The sequence below is a fragment of the Petromyzon marinus genome, unplaced genomic scaffold (genome assembly GCF_048934315.1).
Source record: "Petromyzon marinus isolate PM22_M1 ecotype Great Lakes invasive population unplaced genomic scaffold, UKy_Petmar_22M1.pri1.0 PM_Scaffold_108, whole genome shotgun sequence".
NCBI lineage: Eukaryota > Metazoa > Chordata > Hyperoartia > Petromyzontiformes > Petromyzontidae > Petromyzon > Petromyzon marinus.
The window spans coordinates 273,797-291,485 of NW_027423067.1; positions in this window are offsets into that span (position 1 = coordinate 273,797).

The following is a 17,689-nucleotide window of genomic DNA, read 5'->3' on the forward strand; positions in this document are numbered from 1 at the left end:
TATTTACCTTTTTCAATAAAAATAACGGTAATGAATGCAAAGTTCGTTACACTGAAACTTCGCATTTCGAATGTTCGCATATCGAGGCATTCCTGCACAACCATTACAGCCACAACCACAACAAACAACAACCACCACCACCACCACGCACTGCGCGACTACAACTACCGAAAGCAACACAAAGCACAGCTCAACAACACAACTCAACACAAACTGAACGTTTTCCACCGCCTTACTTCACCCGGCGTGGTTGTAGTTTTAACTGCGCAAGTGTTACCCCGTTGCAGGTGTTTTTACAAAGTCGTTGTTTGATCGCGAATATTTATTTTCTTTTCTCTCCTCACCTTGGTGTGTGGGAGAGGAGAAAGACGCCGTCCCACCACTAGATCTGCTCCGACAGAAATCCCGGCACGTGTCATCATCATAGCTCCCGGGTCCTGGGCAATGCCGCTGCGTAAGCGCACAAAACAACATCCACGATGAACCGAAGCGCAGCTGTCACGAACATGGCCTGGCCGTCACGCACACAACCTTGGGGCCCGTGTAGTGAGCGACTTACGCAAAGCTGGTAGCCAGCGACCTGTGCAACAAAACACAAATGGTGACAACACCCCCCACCATCATCGTGCTGCTGTCAAACCCCCAGTGGCTTCAAATGTGTGGCGGCACTCACACTGATGATGTCTTATCGGCGAAAGTGCCCCCCTCTTAAAAACATTTGTGAAGAGCCACTGATGGGTCACGTCTGGCGGGCACACGCAGTAATAGCGCAGCGTTAGGTGATGGGTGAGCTGACAGTTTTGGTAACTTTTTAAGAACAAAACTAACGCTAATCGCAGATGCGGGGGACGGCAGATTGATAACATTGAGGTAATTTATATTTTAGTTTTTTATTGGTTTACTATATAGTATTCATTATATATTGCAGTGTATACCCAGTTACTGCGAAAAGCTCAGATGTGTAGGCCTTGACTTAAACATAGCCATTTCTGTGACCAGTCACAAGCTAATCACTCAGTTTTTTCAATGCTAAATTCGCCTAGTTATTTCAATGCTAAGTTCTCCTGTTTGATTTGTACTAGGTGCCTTGGTGAATGTGTATGCTCTGTCTTTAACATAGCTATTTCTGTGACCAGTTACAAGCTAATCACTCAGCTATTTCAATGCTAAATTCTATGCTAATTCCTTTGTCAAGGGGTGCCTCTGCAGATGTGTATGCTTTAACTTAGCTATTTCAATGCTAAATTCTATGCTAATTCCTTTGTCAAGGGGTGCCTCTGCGGATGTGTATGCTTTAACTTAGCTATTTCAATGCTAAATTCTATGGTAATTCCTTTGTCAAGGGGTGCCTCTGCGGATGTGTAGGCTTTAACTTTAACATAGCCATTTCTGTGACCAGTCACAAGCTAATCACTCAGCCATTTCAATGCTAAATTCTATGCTAATTCCTTTGTCAAGGCGCTTTGTTTTCTTCTAACACAGCTTAAAGGTCGCGATCTGAGGGTGGCTTTTTCACTCCAGCGCTGTCCTCCAGACAGTCTCGTCCCTTCACCTGATGAAGGCCGCTTGTGTTGTGGCCAAAACGTCGTGAGAATATTATTGTGTTATTTTATTTTATAAATGTATTATTTTATTCTCATTCTATGTGACTTTACCGAAAGAACCAAAGAAGCTGCCTGATCTCATTTTGCACTGTTGTATATGTCGGGTATGAAAATTTTGATGAAAATAATAAAAATTAAATGAAATTTGAAGTTTGCGTAATTATCTGAATTCATGTTGATTGATGTAAATACGTGCATAAATTATGCTAATTCGAGATATAATTGTATTAATGTATGCGAGTGGTGCGATTATGCTAATGCGAGCCGTTATGATAATCAGGCCCCGCCTCGCTGACGAGGGTCGGATTATCAATCGGGATCATACAATTAGTCGTATGAGGTTATGCCAGTGTGATGCAAGCATGCCAGAGTAACTCGCTCGTTGTCTATAGTGAGGGAAAAAGTATTTGATCCCCTGCTGATTTTGTGTTTGCCCACTGACAAAGAAATGATCTGTCTATAATTTTAATGGTAGGTTTATTTGAACAGTGAGAGACAGAATAACAACAACAAAATCCAGAAAAACGCATGTCAAAAATGTTATAAATTGATTTGCATTTTAATGACGGAAATAAGTATTTGACCCCCTCTCAATCAGAAATATTTCTGGCTGCCAGGTGTCTTTTATACAGGTAACAAGCTGAGATTAGGAGCACTCCCTTTAAGAGTGTGCTCCTAGTCTCAGCTCGTTACCTGTATAAAAGACACCTGTCAACAGAAGCAATCAATCAATAAGATTCCAAACTCTCCTCCATGGCCAAGATATAAAAGAGCTCTCCAAGGATGTCAGGGACAAGATTGTACACAAGGCTGGAATGGGCTACAAGACCATTGCCAAGCAGCTTAGTGAGAAGGTGACAACAGTTGGTGCGATTATTCGCAAATGGAAGAAACACAAAAGATCTGTCAATCTCCTTCGGCCTGGGGCTCCATGCAAGATCTTACCTCGTGGAGTTGCAATAATCATGAGAACGGTGAGGAATCAGCCCAGAACTACACGTGAGGATCTTGTCAATGATCTCAAGGCAGCTGGGACCATAGTCACCAAGAAAACAATTGGTAACACACTACGCCGTGAAGGACTGAAATCCTGCAGCGCCGGCAAGGTCCCCCTGCTCAAGGGACAACTGGGTGAAAGTGTTGAGGTCAGATGAGACCAAAATGGAGCTCTTTGGCATCAACTTAACTCGTCGTGTTTGGGGGAGGAGGAATGCTGCCTATGACCCCAAGAACACCATCCCCACGTTCAAACATGGAGGTGGAAACATTATGCTTTGGGGGTGTTTTTCTGCTAAAGGGACAGGACAACTTCACCGCATCAAAGGGACGATAGACGGGGCCATGTACCGTCAAATCTTGGGTGAGAACCTCCTTCCCTCAGCCAGGGCATTGAAAATGGGTCGTGGATGGGTATTCCAGCATGACAACGACCCAAAACACACGGCCAAGGCAACAAAGGAGTGACTCAAGAAGAAGCACATTAAGGTCCTGGAGTGGCCTAGCCAGTCTCCAGACCTTAATCCCATAGAAAATCTGTGGAGGGAGCTGAAGGTTCGAGTTGCCAAACTTCAGCCTCGAAACCTTAATGACTTGGAGAAGATCTGCAAGGAGGAGTGGGACAAAATCCCTCCTGGTGGCCAACTACAAGAAACGTCTGACCTCTGTGATTGCCAACAAGGGTTTTGCCACCAAGTACTATGTCATGTTTTGCAGAGGGGTCAAATACTAATTTCCCTCATTAAAATGCAAATCAATTTATAACATTTTTGACATGTGTTTTTGTGGATTTTGTTGTTGTTATTCTGTCTCTCACTGTTCAAATAAACCTACCATTAATATTATAGACTGATCATTTCTTTGTCAGTGGGCAAACGTACAAAATCAGCAGGGGATCAAATACTTGTTTCCCTCACTGTAGGTTCGTATTAACGCTCGGTAATACAAGTATTCTCGCAGTAACATTTACGGAGCATGTATTAGCGTGTTTATGTCACGTCTCCAAATTCAGATCGCAACACAGAATAGAGTTCTTATAAATAAGATTATTACGCATGAAATCAGGAAAGAAACACGCAACCACTTCTGCGTTAATCAATTTTATTCTAAACGAAACCTTAACTTTACATGGAACTCTCAAGCTTGGAATTTTCAACACAGCATCAACACAGTAAACATCAACGATTGCGTTGTTTCACTTTGGCAACTGCCAGTGAGTGAGTGGAGTGAGTGATTGGGGTGAGTGGAGTGGAGTGAGTGGGGTGGAGTGAGTGAGTGGAGTGAGTGAGTGAGTGGAGTGAGTGAGTGAGTGGAGTGAGTGAGTGGAGTGGAATGAGTGGAGTGAGTGAGTGGAGTGAGTGAGTGGAGTGAGTGAGTGAGTAGAGTGAGTGAGTGGAGTGAGTGAGTGAGTGGAATGAGTGAGTGGAGTGAGTGGTTGGGGTGAGTGGAGTGGAGTGAGTGGGGTGGAGTGAGTGGAGTGAGTGAGTGGAGTGAGTGAGTGGAGTGAGTGAGTGAGTGGAGTTAGTGAGTGAGTGGAGTTAGTGAGTGGAGTGAGTGAGTGGCGTGAGTGCAGTGAGTGAGTGGAGTGAGTGAGTGGAGAGAAATAAGCAGTTGTGATTGTTTGGGATACCACTACTTGAAAAAATATCTTGTACCATTGAAAATTAGTTTAATGTTTGGTTTGATTTAGAACATGTTTCAAATGATTGTCTGTGTTTATAAATCTGATTTACAAAAACAGACACAATTTCAACCGAGAGGATGGTTTCAAATCTGATTTACAAACACAGACACAATTTCAACCGAGAGGATGGTTTCAAATCTGATTTACAAACACAGACACAATTTCAACCAAGAGGATGGTTTCAAATGAAGCAATCATTGAAACATGTTCTAAATCAAACCAAACATTAAACTAATTTTCAACGGTACAGGACATTTTTTCAAGTAGTGGTATCCCAAACTTTCACAACTGCTTATTTCTCTCCACTCACTCACTCACTCCACTCACTCACTGCACTCACTCACTCCACTCACTCCACTCACTCCACTCACTCACTCCACTCACTCACTCCACTCACTCACTCCACTCACTCACTCCACTCACTCACTCACTCTACTCCCCCCCACCCCCCCGCTCCTGGTCCGTCATGGTCCATGTACCTCCTACGTACATCATGCTCATTTTTATGCTAATTCCTTTGTCAAAGCGTTTTTGCTTCCTCCCACACAGCTTAAAGGACGCGACCTGGGCTTGGCTGTTTTCACTCCAATGCTGCGCTCATGACAGCACGGTCCCTTTACCTGATGAAGGCCACTTGTGTTGTGGCCGAAACGTCGTGATTTTTGTTATTTTATTTTTTACCTACGTGACTTTACCGAATAGAACAAAAAAAAAACCAGGCCACAATCTACATCAGTGAATCATTACCCATTTATTAATTCGATACTAAATGACCGAAGCCTCAAGAATAGTTCTGGCAATCAGAGTTATTTCTAAGTCAAAACGAATTCTCTAACCTCAGGACATCAGGAATAAAATAAAATAAATAACTCATACATAATAGCCCGGACCCTCGAATACAGGCGAGGAGCAAAAGTTAATACAATGTTAAATCACATATCTTGGGGACAGAAACAGATAATAACGATGCAATTGTTGTATATGCCCCCCTTTCCATCTTAATATTAACAAGTAATTTTTGAATACATATAGATACATATTTCTATTGTTTCTTTTAATTTTAATAATGAATAAAAACACCAAACCAGGCCTCAGCATGGCATGTGGAGGTCATATTTACCTTGACCCACTAACACGACTTTGACGTTCAGAGCCCTCCCAGGGTCAGAGGGAGCAGATAGAGAGCAGAGCGCAGCGGATTGCAAAGGGGCTGACGTAAACACAAAGCCAGGGTCACTGGGAGGTTGCGTTAGCCTAGATCTAGTTAAGTCAAAAAAGCTAATTGGTTCTGCATTACTATTAAAGTAACTTAAAGTCGGAATTTAACGACAGGGTAGGCTAAAGTTATTGATCTTCACACCCACTTCAATTGAACCCTGCCACAAGCTACATCAATGTAACCATCACCCGTCTATTAATTTAATATGAAATTATTTACATATTTTAATAATTTCTATACGACTTGACCCAAAGCCTATAACAATCAGGTTTTCCTAAGTCAACATAAATGCTCTAGCCTCCACCCATACGCAAATAATAAGCAGGGTTAAAGTAAGAGTAGAGAGGAAAAGAAATGCAAGAGCACAGCAAAACTGCAACGTAAGCAAAGGGCGATGTTAAACCCAGGGTCGGAGAGAAAGGGAAATCCCGGTCGTCTTTGTATTCCTGCAGCGCGGGGTAGGAGTGTGTATACGCTCGGGGAAACACGAGTCAAACACCACAACGGGAAGCTGACCCAGACCTTGGATTAATACAGAATCATAACTGTGGAACTCTGATGAAATGAAATGTTAACTTAAAACTGTTTAACCATTTCTTTGTGCGTCGGTGAAAGTCGGAGGGAACATCGCCCCTCCCTCCAGGTTGTGCACCCAGACAGAGAGGCGCCTTCGAGACAATTTATAACATTTGATTGTTTTACTTGTGGGTTTTATGGTAGGAGTATGACAACGGAATATACCGTGGGTGATGCACAAGGACACACACTGACACACGTACGGACACACACACGGACACAGATACATACGGGCAAATCCTGACACAGCAAAAATTGAAAGAAACCCTGCCTTGTGGTCAGGATCCGAGTGAAGGGATTTTTGGGCATAAAAAGAGGATCCTGAGCATTGAAACCTCAGTTCGACAGGAGTGGGTCGGCTCACCAGAGTTCGACCGGGGGGTCGACTCTCGGGAGACAGTTCGACTCGGAGGAGCAACTCGGAAGAGTTCGACCGGGGGGGTCGGAACTCGGGGAATTCGACTCGGAGGAGGTCGGAACGCGGGGAGTTCGACCAGTGGGTCGGCTCAGGAGCAGTTCCAATCGGGAACGAGAGCAACAGGTCGCCAGCCGGCGAGCTGCAGAGCAGGGGGCGGCGAGCAGAAGCCAAAGTGGCCCCGTCGCTACCCACTGACGTTGGCAAGACTCGCAGGGTAGTGAGGCGTCACCTAGTGTGATTTCCAAGAGCTGAAAGACAGAGTATTGCTAATTCTACATTGAGTCCAGCTGCAGAGCGACCGACGCACCAAGCAAGAGCTTCTGCAAACCAGAGCAAGAGCACGTGCGACTTGAGTCATCCAGCAGTGGAGAAAAACCTGCTTTCAGCAAACCAGCAACGAGCACGTTCGAGTTCTCCATCCAGAGAGAGGGAGCGTGCCGATGCAGCTCATCCAACAGCGGAGAGAAACTGCTGTCAGCGAACCAGCACGAGCGTGATCGCGCAGCTCATCCAGCAGTGGAGAGAGGTGTCCACTGAGCAGCACTGAGAGCGATCAAGCAACTCTCCCCCGTGGACAGAGGCTGGCTGCTGCGTGGAGGAGGGCGGCGATTCGTATGATGCACTCCCACACACCTCACCGCTCTAAAGGGAGCGAGGCTACTTCTCCTACAAGCGATGCCAACTTCAGCGTATGGCAACGCAAAGAATTAATTCCAAACACTGACTATTCAAAACAATTCATATCACTCAAACATACACAGGTCCTTAACCAGAAGCGAACACTCAAGTCCGTGAACCATCTGGCTGTGGAAGCATCGTTCGTGTGATAACAGTCCGTCATTTATAAGTATATTCATAATTTCCCTCTTTAATATTTTGTTTTGGACTGTACTTCTAATCGCATAAGTTACCAACCGATCCATCAATACGAATTAACCCTTGGCACCTTCGCCACGGAGCTACGCTCCCGGGGAGGAATCGTGCTAAACCGATTTTCTGATCATACAATCTTATTCACTAATTAATTAATTAATCTCCCGTGAGATAACACGTTCCGCCGCATACCCTCACACTAAGCCATTTCGGTAATCTTATAGTCTGTCCGGTGGATCTGTTGTTACATTTATGCCTTTGGAAATAATAACTGTTTGATTATCTTTTTATATGAATACCGTTGCATGTTAATCAATCGCCTGTGATAATGTGCTGACCATTTCAAGCATAATGATCGTTCATATTATAATGTATAAGCTTTTGTGTAGCATAGCATTTGCATGTCCTGACTCTCTCTCTCACTAACAGCAATCGCTTTATGCGGGGTCCATGTGTTATCAAAGTGAAATCGTACAGTCGTTGATGATACTGTCTTGATACCGTGTGGATACCGTGTTGAAGTTCCGAGATTGAGAGTTCACATACATATTATAGTTAAGGTTTAATTAGAAAATAAATTGATTAATACAGAAGTGGTCGTGTGATTCTTTCCTGAAATTTTTGCATAAGATCTGTATCCTGCGACGAGATATGAACTCGGGAACCTAAACTATAAACACACCAATCCACACTCATTAAACTTTAAAGCGAATGATATGAACTTGGGACCTACAATATGAACACTCGGGGAGTGTTAAAGCGAGAATCATTGTATTATGCTGATCAATAATACGAAGTTAGACAACGAGGCCGAATTGACACTAGCGTAACTGCACACGATTGATTGCGTTATCCTGGTTGATAACCCCACCTCGTCAACGAGGCGGGGCTTGATTATCACAAAGGCTATCATTAACACAACCACACCCACTCGTATAGATTAATACGATTACCTCTCTAATTAGCATAGTTACATGCATAATTACACGAATTAGCATAATTTCGGATTAATTATGCAAATTTCGAATTTCATTTAATTTTAATTATTTTTCATCAATTTTCACAAACCCACATATACAACACAATGTTACATCAAGGGTTATCGAGATGGAATCAGGCGGAATGGGACGGGCTTACATTAGGAAGGAGCCTCCCGGCCACCTTTGTCTTCCCGCAGCGCGGGAGAGCAGGAATTTAACACCAGAGCAAGGGAAATTTATTATCGCGGGGGCCATCTGTACACACCGCGCTGGACTTAGTGATACACACACGGACTACACCCCCCACCCCCACAACGCAGAGTGGGCATCTGTTTTTTTTTCTCTCTCGCAAGAGACGCGGAGAGAGGAGAGAGAATTTCACATTCAAGCTCGGCAAGGGACAGCGAGACGGCAGATCGGAAGAGGACATCAAGCCAGCTCCGAGGCATGGCCTCGAGACATTAGCAGTGGGTGCTGTGTCCCACAGAGAAGAGGGGCGAGGTGATGTTAGGTGCTGAGTTCGGCATGGACCAATAGAGTATCGCTGAAAGTTATTCCACATTCATCCTGATGTTTTGAGTCGCCTGCAGAATCGAGGATTGCGATAAGCTGTATCGTACTAAGCTATCAGAGTTGTGTAAGAGGTGTGCAAATACAATTTTCAAGTTTTGAGAGTGAGCGACAATAGCTCTCGACAGTTCAACAAGGCACAGCTCGGCGAGCGCCAGAAGAGGGCGGCGAGCGGCCGGCTCCAAGGGGCCCCGCGATCAACTGAGGATGGCGAGGCTCGCCGAGTAGCGATGTATCAACGAGCCTGAGTTCAGAGCTGAAAGACGAAGTATCGCTCAAAGACTTTTATTTCTACATCGAATGCCAGCTCCCAGCTGCAGCGCAACCAGCCGCCCGTGAGCAAGAGTGCCAGCGAACCAGCGGCGAGCGTGATCGTGCGCATCTCCACGGAGAGAGCGCGTGCGGCGCAGCTCATCATCCAGCAGCGGAAAGAGCCCGACCAGCCGCCCGTGAGCAAAAGAGTCAGCGACCAGCGGATCAGCTCAGCATCGGCCAGCGGAAGAAGACGGCGACCAACCTGAAGACCAGCCAACCAACGACGCAGAAGAAGACTCTACAACTCGCCCAGAATGGCGAGACTCGCTGTTTAGCGACATGCTACGCCGTGCGAATGCAGCACCATCAGAAGAAGTATCGCTCGAAAAGCATTCCGCTCTGAACCTTGACACTCAAAGGTCACTGCAGTGATAGCTAAGCTGACGAGAATCCCAGCATCAGCCACCAGAGGGCGGTCATCGCCAGAGAGAGCGCCACCAAGCGACGCCAACGGCGAGCACCTTCGACAACAGCAACAGACGAGCTGCGGGCGCCGTCTGCCGACGGATCATCGCGCCTACAGCGCACCGTGTCAACTCGTCCACCTGCTGCGGGGACGAACTCTGGCCGACCGCGTGAAAGAAGAAAACCCCGCTGTTCGTATGATATGCACTCTGCCCCACACTGCCACCACACCACCTGGCGTCTTCTTGACGCAAAGAATTGATTCCGAACACTGGTCCACTCAACCCAATTCATATCACTCGACACACACACGAACCATTAAGAAGCCTAATCGTCAAGTACGTGAACCATCAGTGGCCGCGAAAGCGTCGCGGCTCACCGAGTGATGAGAATACGTCGTTTTAAGTACATTACATTTTTTTGTAATTTGTACTTCCAATCGCATAAATTACCAATAGATTCATCAATAAAAATTAAGCCTTTGAAACCTTCGCCACGAAACTCTACGCTCACGGGGAAATGAGTGTGTAAACCGGTTTCCTTATCAGACAATCTTGTCCACAAATTAATTAAAGTTCGGCCCAAGTTAAGGATCTCGTGGGAGAACACGCACACCATCGCACGCCCTTACTCTAAGCCATTTCTTTCATTATATAATCTTGCCGATGAATCTATTTACGTATATTTGTCACTGTGAACAGTGAGAGACAGAATAACAACAAGAAAATCCAGAAAAACGCATGTCAAAAATGTTATAAATTGCTTTGCATTTTAATGACGGAAATAAGTATTTGACCCCCTCTCAATCAGAAAGATTTCTGGCTCCCAGGTGTCTCTTAAACAGGTAACAAGCTGAGATTAGGAGCACACTCTTAAAGGGAGTGCTCCTAAGTGCTCCTCTTAAAGGGAGTGCTCCTAATCTCAGCTTGTTACCTGTATAAAAGACACCTGTCCACAGAAGCAATCCATCAATCAGATTCTAAACTCTCCACCATGGCCAAGACAAAAAAGAGCTCTCCAAGGATGTCAGGGACAAGATTGTAGACCTACACAAGGCTGGAATGGGCTACAAGACCATTGCTAAGCAGCTTGGTGAGAAGGTGACAACAGTTGGTGCGATTATTCGCAAATGGAAGAAACACAAAAGATCTGTCAATCTCCCTCGGCCTGGGGCTCCATGCAAGCTCTTACCTCGTGGAGTTGCAATGATCATGAGAACGGTGAGGAATCAGCCCAGAACTACACGTGAGGATCTTGTCAATGATCTCAAGACAGCTGGGACCATAGTCAGCAAGAAAACAATTGGTAACACACTACGCCGTGAAGGACTGAAATCCTGCAGCGCCCGCAAGGTCCCCCTGCTCAAGGGACAATTGGGTGAAAGTGTTGTGGTCAGATGAGACCAAAATGGGGCTCTTTGGCATCAACTTAACTCGTCGTGTTTGGGGGAGGAGGAATGCTGCCTATGACCCCAAGTACACCGTCCCCACGTTCAAACATGGACGTGGAAACATCATGCTTTGGGGGTGTTTTTCTGCTAAAGGGACAGGACAACTTCACCGCATCAAAGGGACGATAGACGGGGCCATGTACCGTCAAATCTTGGGTGAGAACCTCCTTCCCTCAGCCAGGGCATTGAAAATGGGTTGTGGATGGGTATTCCAGCATGACAATGACCCAAAACACACGGCCAAGGCAACAAAGGAGTGACTCAAGAAGAAGCACATTAAGGTCCTGGAGTGGCCTAGCCAGTCTCCAGACCTTAATCCAATAGAAAATCTGTGGAGGGAGCTGAAGGTTCGAGTTGCCAAACGTCAGCCTCGAAACCGTAATGACTTGGAGAAGATCTGCAAGGAGGAGTGGGACAAAATCTCTCCTGGTGGGCAACTACAAGAAACGTCTGACCTCTGTGATTGCCAACAAGGGTTTTGCCACAAAGTACTATGTCATGTTTTGCAGAGGGGTCAAATACTAATTTCCCTCATTAAAATTCAAATCAATTTATAACATTTTTGACATGCGTTTTTCTGGATTTTGTTGTTGTTATTCTGTCTCTCACTGTTCAAATAAACCTACTATTAAAATGATAGACTGATCATTTCTTTGTCAGTGTGTAAACATACAAAATCAGCAGGGGATCCAATACTTGTTTCCCTCACTGTAGGTTCGTATTAACGCTCGGTAATACAATTATTCTCGCTTTAACATTTACGGAGCATGTATTAGTGTGTTTACGTCAGGTCTCCAAATTCAGATCGCAGCACAGAATACAGTTCTTATAAATAAGATTGTTACGCATGAAATCAGGAAAGAAACACGCAACCACTTCTGCGTTGATCAATTTTATTCTAAACGAAACCTTAACTTTACATGCGAACTCTCAAGCTTGGAATTTTCAACACAGCATCAACACAGTAAACATCAACGATTGCGTTGTATCACTTTGGCAACTGCACACATGATTAATTCCACAGCGTAACGTGAGCTTAATTGGTGATAGAGAGAGTCGTTAAAACATGCATGTGCTCTATTCTCAACAAAAAACCTTAACACTCTAATATGCAAATTCTTGTACTTGAAATTGTCAGCACAGTACTACAGGCGATGTTCATTCATTGATCCATCTTTTCAACCCTCAATAATCACGTTGTTAATTGGGTAACAGAACAATTGATTATTTCCTCTGAGTACCACGAGCATACGGAAAATACGAATAAAAAGTCCTTAAAAGTTCATCCGACGATATTCATGCGAAAAGGCAGTCAAAACAACTATTATTCTCTAAGGCACTAATATACGTAAATAGATTCATTGGCAAGATTATATGATTAAAGAAATGGCTTAGAGTAAGGGCGTGCGATGGTGTGCGTGTTCTCCCACGAGATCCTTAACTTGGGCCGAACTTTAATTAATTTGTGGACAAGATTGTCTGATAAGGAAACGGGTTTACACGCTCATTTCCCCGTGAGCGTAGAGTTTCGTGGCGAAGGTTTCAAAGGCTTAATTTATATTGATGAATCTATTGGTAATTTATGCGATTGGAAGTACAAATTACCAAAAAAATTAATGTACTTAAAACGACGTATTCTCATCACTCGGTGAGCCATGACGCTTTCGCGGCCACTGATGGTTCACGTATTTGACGATTAGGCTTCTTAATGGTTCGTGTGTGTGTTGAGTGATATGAATTGGGTTGAGTGGACCAGTGTTCGGAATCAATTCTTTGCGTCAAGAAGACGCCAGGTGGTGTGGTGGCAGTGTGGGGCAGAGTGCATATCATACGAACAGCGGGGTTTTCTTCTTTCACGCGGTCGGCCAGAGTTCGGCCCCGCAGCAGGTGGACGAGTTGACACGGTGCGCTGTAGGCGCGATGATCCGTCGGCAGACGGCGCCCGCAGCTCGTCTGTTGCTGTTGTCGAAGGTGCTCGCCGTTGGCGTCGCTTGGTGGCGCTCTCTCTGGCGATGAGCACCCTCTGGTGGCTGATGCTGGGATTCTCGTCAGCTTAGCTATCACTGCAGTGACCTTTGAGTGTCAAGGTTCAGAGCGGAATGCTTTTAGAGCGATACTTCTTCTGATGGTGCTGCATTCGCACGGCGTAGCATGTCGCTAACAGCGAGTCTCGCCATTCTGGGCGAGTTGTAGAGTCTTCTTCTGCGTCGTTGGTTGGCTGGTCTTCAGGTTGGTCGCCGTCTTCTTCCGCTGGCCGATGCTGAGCTGATCCGCTGGTTCGCTGGCACTCTTGCTCACGGGCGGCTGGTTGCGCTGCAGCTGGGAGCTGGCATTCGATGTAGAAATAAAAGTCTTTGAGTGATACTTCGTCTTTCAGCTCTGAACTCACGCTCGTTGATACATCGCTACTCGGCGAGCCTCACCATCCTCAGTTGATCGCGGGGCCCCTTGGAGCCGGCCGCTCGCCGCCCTCTTCTGGCGCTCGCCGAGCTGTGCCTTGTTGAACTGTCGAGAGCTATTGTCGCTCACTCTCAAAACTTGAAAATTGTATTTGCACACCTCTTACACAACTCTGATTGCTTAGTACAATACAGCTTATCGCAATCCTCGATTCTGCAGGCGACTCAAAACATCAGGATGAATGTAGAATAACTTTCAGCGATACTCTATCGGTCCATGCCGAACTCAGCACCTAACATCACCTCGCCCCTCTTCTCTGCGGGACACAGCACCCATTGCTAATGTCTCGAGGCCATGCCTCAGAGCTGGCTTGATGTCCTCTTCCGATCTGCCGTCTCGCTGTCCCTTGCCGAGCTTAAATGTGAAATTCTCTCTCCGCGTCTCTTGCGAGAGAGAAAAAAAACAGATGCCCACTCTGCGTTGTGGGGGGGGGGGGTGTAGTCCGTGTGTGTATCATTAAGTCCAGCGCAGTGTGTACAGATGGCCCCAGCGATAATACATTTCCCTCGCTCTGGTGTTAAATTCCCACTCTCCCGCGCTGCGGGAAGACAAATGCGGCCGGGAGGCTCCTTCCTAATGAAACACAGTCTATCTTGGCTGTGTAAGCCCGTCCCATTGCGCCTGATTCCATCTCGATAACCCTTGATGTAACATTGCATCGTTATTATCTGTTTCTGTTCCCAAGATTTGTGATTTAACATTGTATTAACTTTTGCTCCTCGCCTGTATCCGAGGGTCTGGGCTATTATGTATGAGTTATTTATTTTATTTTATTCCTGATGTCCTGAGGTTAGAGAAGTTGTTTTGACTTAGAAATAACTCTGACTGCCAGAACTATTCTTGAGGCTTCGGTCATTTAGTATCGAATTAATAAATGGGTAATGATTCACTGATGTAGATTGTGGCCTGGTTTTTTTTTGTTCTATTCGGTAAAGTCACGTAGGTAAAACATAAAATAACAAAAATCACGACGTTTCGTCCACAACACAAGTGGCCTTCATCAGGTGAAGGGACCGTGCTGTCATGATGGCAGCATTGGAGTGAAAACAGCCAAGCCCAGGTCGCGTCCTTTAAGCTATGTGGGAGGAAGCAAAAACGCTTTGACAAAGGAATTAGCATTAAAACGAGCATGATGTACGTAGGAGGTACATGGACCATGATGGACCAGGAGCGGGTGGGGACCATGACGGACCAGCAGCGGGGGGGTGGGGGGGAGTAGAGTGAGTGAGTGGAGTAAGTGAGTGGAGTGAGTGAGTGAGTGGAGTGAGCGAGTGAGTGGAGTGAGTGGAGTGAGTGAGTGGAGTGAGTGAGTGATTGGGGTGAGGGGAGTGAGTGAGTGGAGTGAGTGAGTGAGAGAGTAGAGTGAGTGAGTGGAGTGAGTGGAGTGGAGTGAGTGGAGTGGAGTGAGTGGAGTGGAGTGAGTGGAGTGAGTGGAGTGAGTGAGTGAGTGGAGTGAGTGGAGTGAGTTAGTGGAGTGAGTGAGTGAAGTGAGTGGAGTGGAGTGAGTGGAGTGCATGGAGTGAGTGGAGTGAGTGAGTGAGTGGAGTGAGTGGAATGAGTGAGTGGAGTGAGTGAGTGGAGTGAGTGAGTGAGTGGAGTTAGTGGAGTGAGTGGAGTGAGTGAGTGGAGTGAGTGAGTGAGTGGAGTGAGTGAGTGGAGTGAGTGAGTGGAGTGAGTGGAGTGAGTGGAATGAGTGAATGAGTGGAGTGAGTGAGTGGAGTGAGTGAGTGAGTGGAGTGAGTGGAGTGAGTGAGTGGAGTGAGTGAGTGGAGTGAGTGAGTGAGTGGAGTGAGTGAGCGGAGTAAGTGGGGTGAGTGGAGTGAGTGAGTGAGTAGAGTGAGTGAGTGGAGTGGAGTGAGTGAGTGAGTATAGTGAGTGGAGTGGAGTGAGTGGAGTGAGTGGAGTGAGTGGAGTGAGTGAGTGAGTGGAGTGAGTGGAGTGAGTGAGTGGAGTGAGTGAGTGAAGTGAGTGGAGTGGAGTGAGTGGAGTGAATGGAGTGAGTGGAGTGAGTGAGTGTAGTGAGTGAGTGGAGTGAGTGGAATGAGTGAGTGGAGTGAGTGGAGTGAGTGGAATGAGTGAGTGGAGTGAGTGAGTGGAGTGAGTGAGTGAGTGGAGTTAGTGGAGTGAGTGAGTGAGTGGAGTGAGTGAGTGGAGTGATTGAGTGAGTGAGTGGAGTGAGTGAGTGGAGTGAGTGGAGTGAGTGGAGTGAGTGAGTGAAGTGAGTGGAGTGGAGTGAGTGGAGTGAATGGAGTGAGTGGAGTGAGTGAGTGGAGTGAGTGAGTGAGTGGAGTGAGTGGAATGAGTGAGTGGAGTGAGTGAGTGGAGTGAGTGAGTGAGTGGAGTTAGTGGAGTGAGTGAGTGGAGTGAGTGAGTGGAGTGAGTGAGTGAGTGGAGTGAGTGGAATGAGTGAATGAGTGGAGTGAGTGGAGTGAGTGAGTGAGTGGAGTGAGTGGAGTGAGTGGAGTGAGTGAGTGGAGTGAGTGAGTGAGTGGGTGAGTGAGCGGAGTAAGTGGGGTGAGTGGAGTGAGTGAGCGAGTAAGTGGAGTCAGTGGAGTGAGTGAGTGAGTGGAGTGAGTGAGTGAGTGGAGTGAGTGAGTGAGTGGAGTGAGTGAGTGGAGTGAGTGAGTGAGTGGAGAGAAATAATCAGTTGTGAAAGTTTGGGATACCACTACTTGAAAAAATGTCTTGTACCGTTGAAAATTAGTTTAATGTTTGGTTTGATTTAGAACATGTTTCAATGATTGCTTAATTTGAAACCATCCTCTCGGTTGAAATTGTGTCTGTGTTTGTAAATCAGATTTGAAACCATCCTCTCGGTTGAAATTGTGTCTGTGTTTGTAAATCAGATTTGAAACCATCCTCTCGGTTGAAATTGTGTGTGTTTGTAAATCATATTTGAAACCATCCTCTCGGTTGAAATTGTGTCTGTGTTTGTAAATCAGATTTACAAACACAGACAATCATTGAAACATGTTCTAAATCAAATCAAACATTAAACTAATTTTCAATGGTACAAGATATTTTTTCAAGTAGTGGTATCCCAAACAATCACAACTGCTTATTTCTCTCCACTCACTCACTCCACTCACTCACTCACTGCACTCACTCCACTCACTCCACTCACTCACTCACTCCACTCACTCACTCCACTCACTCACTCCACTCACTCACTCACTCCACTCACTCACTCACTCCACTCACTCACTCACTCCACTCACTCACTCACTCCACTCACTCACTCCACTCACTCACTCACTCCACTCACTCACTCCACTCACTCACTCCACTTCACTCACTCACTCACTCCACTCACTCCACTCACTCACTCACTCCACTCACTCCCTCACTCCACTCACTCAATCACTCACTCACTCCACTCACTCACTCACTCCACTCACTCACTCCACTCACTCACTCACTCCACTTCACTCACTCACTCCACTCACTCACTCCACTCACTCACTCCACTCCACTCACTCACTCCACTCACTCACTCCACTCACTCACTCCACTCACTCACTCACTCCACTCCACTCACTCACTCCACTCACTCACTCACTCACTCCACTCACTCACTCCACTCACTCACTCACTCCACTTACTCCTCTCACTCACTCCACTCACTCACTCACTCCACTCACTCATTCCACTCACTCACTCACTCCACTCACTCACTCCACTCACTCACTCCACTCACTCACTCACTCCACTCCACTCACTCACTCCACTCACTCACTCACTCCACTCACTCACTCCACTCACCCCAATCACTCACTCCACTCACTCACTCCACTCACTCACTCCACTCACTCACTCACTCCACTCACTCCACTCACTCACTCTACTCCCCCCCCCCCCCCCCCCGCTGCTGGTCCGTCATGGTCCCCACCCGCTCCTGGTCCATCATGGTCCATGTACCTCCTACGTACATCATGCTCATTTTTATGCTAATTCCTTTGTCAAAGCGTTTTTGTTTCCTCCCACACAGCTTAAAGGACGCGACCTGGGCTTGGCTGTTTTCACTCCAACGCTGCCCTCATGACAGCACAGTCCCTCCACCTGATGAAGGCCACTTGTGTTGTGGCCGAAACGTCGTGATTTTTGTTATTTTATTTTTTTACCTACGTGACTTTACCGAA